A 2,719-nucleotide genomic window follows, 5' to 3' on the forward strand; every position below is an offset into this window, starting at 1 on the left:
AAGTAGTTCTTCTCCTTCTCTCAACCCTCTTTCCTCAATTACTGGCTCTTGTGTGGTGACTACTGTGACATATGCATATACTTATTTTTGGCCAGTTTTTCCGACAATAATATCTTAAATATCAGCCAGTTAGGGATTTGCATTTGATAGAGGCAATGATCTGAACATATCTTTCTATTTGATTTTCTTTCTTTTTCAATATTATCTTTCATCTTTCTCTTATGCCTTGTGTTTTGTGGTCTCATTTTCTATTATTGGTTTTGGTTGATTATGGAAAAGGGGGAGCGCACATGAATTACTCTCAGGTCTTTTGAGTTACAGCAATCAAACTATTCTGCTGTGATCAGGCGTTGCTATGGCACTTCACTAGGTGTGTGCATACTGTTAGGCGGAGACACCTTGATAGACTTCAAAGTTGTCTAGGCCAATCGAGATTCGTTTCTATAGATGGAGATTGTTTAGGAAGGCTTGGACTTTGCTCGTTTCGTTTATGACTACTAGGAGCGAAGTAGAATAGGTAAAGTAGGGTAGAATTGTAAAAACAATATTATATTGTTAAGGTCTCTTCTCCATTGCTTGATTATGTCTAAAGCTTAGGAGGCACTTCGATATTTATATTCCACATCTGAGTGTTCGCGGACTACATCTATTTATCATACAACTATGTACTTCTTCAATCGTAATTCGCGACGTTGAGTTTTCTTCCAAGGTGCGAACACCTGTGGACCCTGAAAACTATCACACCATCTTCGGTAATTACAATATGTCTTCTTAGGAAGCGTGCTTTTCCCAATAGTAATATCCCAATTAGCAGAGTCTTTAGACTTATGGCTTAGTTCTTAAGTTGAACTGAGTTGGCTCCAATTGTCTTCACCATTGATAAAATGATCAGTTTTATCCACAGCTATATCTGCAAAGGTGGTCGTCATTACAACCATCATAGGTCGTCTGACTCAGATCCCTTGTAACTCCATACCCAACCAATAGATTTTCTTAGGATGACTTCCTATTAACTTGCAGGAAGCTATTCCACCATATTGGTAATTAATCCCTCGGTTGACAACCCTTGGTTGCTCTCTGAGTCATAGGTTTCAGTAGCCATTGTAGTATTGAGAATCACCCCATGGCTACAATGTGTCCTGAAACTCAGTTGCAACACTCCATGAAGTTCGTTGGCTTCTTTGGTAGTGTATTTTGGAGTTCTAGACTCTTCTGATGGATGTAAATGTATTGGTCTCTAGTAGAGATCCTTTACCATTTGATACCATCTCTTTGTACGAAATCGTCCCATCACCTACAGCCCATGCCAATGGTGCCATGTTTTTGAAGCCTAGTAACTCCCTGAGTAGTTGACAGAATTACTCTATTCCACTTCCCAGGCCTAGCTGAAGGTCCCCTCTCATATAACCTGCAAACAGGATCTGGTCGGACAGACAGCGATGACATATATGGTGTTATTCTAACACCTTCAATTCTATGGTAATATAGTCACAGGACGCACCTGAGATTAATATATATGACGACGCGCGGGCCCCATAAGGGAGCCGGAGGGGGGTGTTGGAGACCAGAGATTCTGATTCCGAGTGGGGTTACCCTACTTAGGGTGGTTCCTAGGTATCGGGTTCTGGTATTCCTAACACATGCGCTCAGTCTCCCCACCTGAGGAGTCTCCAATGGTTGTCTCCCCTGGTTGTATATTGGTAAGTTGGACTCCAGGTTCGAGAGGGGTCGAAACGGGATAGCAATTTTCCAAACCAAATAGTTGGAGTATTGTTTCGATATACTGATCTTGAGATAGGGTAATTTGACGTTAAAGTGGCTTTCTTGCAATCCGCCTGCCGAGGAAGAAATGTGAGAGTTCTAGGTCTTTAAGAGGAAATTTCTCACCGAGTTCTTTCTTGTCTTCTTGAATCGCTTGGTGAGTTCCTATCCAAAGTATATCGTTTACCCAAATGAGCATCCATAAGGGTAACTGCTGAGGTCCTATTCAATAGTAGACTCCGTAGTCCTCTGATAATCGCTGGAATTTGCATTTATTGACAAGGAACTGATCCCATTCATTGTTCCATATTCGACCAGATTGCTTTAAACTATAAAGTCTACACAGTAGGCGACACACTGGCCTTTTTTTCTCTGTTGCTGCCTTTGGAATATCCACACCCTCCAGGATTTCTATATACAGTTTCTTCTCGAGGTGACCAAGAAGGTAGGCAGTTGTGATATCGCCCTGGTGGATTTCAAAGTTATAGAAGGTGGTGATCGCTATCAGGATTCATAGTGATCCTAATTTGACCACTGGTGCGTATGTTTCTAGGTAGTCAATCCCATACCTTTGAGCAAACCCTTTTGCAACTAATCTTGCCTTATACCTTATAATCTCTCCTGTTGCCCCTTTCTTTTCTCGGAATATCCACTTGCACTTCACCGTACTTCTCCCCTCAGGGAGGTAACTTATTTCCCACGTGTTGTTATCATACAAAGAATCCACCTCTTCCTGTATAGCCACTTTCCACTTTCCTTTGTTGACACCTGTTGTAGCTTTGTGATAGGTGTCCGGTTCGGTGATGGTTGTGGTGTAATAGGCGTAGTATTTAGATGAATTGAGATATGGGTACTGAATCGCTATACTAGAGAATTGCTCATCACGAAGGTGTGTGGTAATGCATTTTCCAGCATTACTTCGATGAGATTTGCTATAACATTGGTCCGAAAGATAAGA

This window comes from Tuber melanosporum, assembly GCF_000151645.1.
Source record: "Tuber melanosporum whole genome shotgun sequence assembly, scaffold_90, strain Mel28".
Classification (NCBI taxonomy): Eukaryota; Fungi; Ascomycota; class Pezizomycetes; order Pezizales; family Tuberaceae; genus Tuber; species Tuber melanosporum.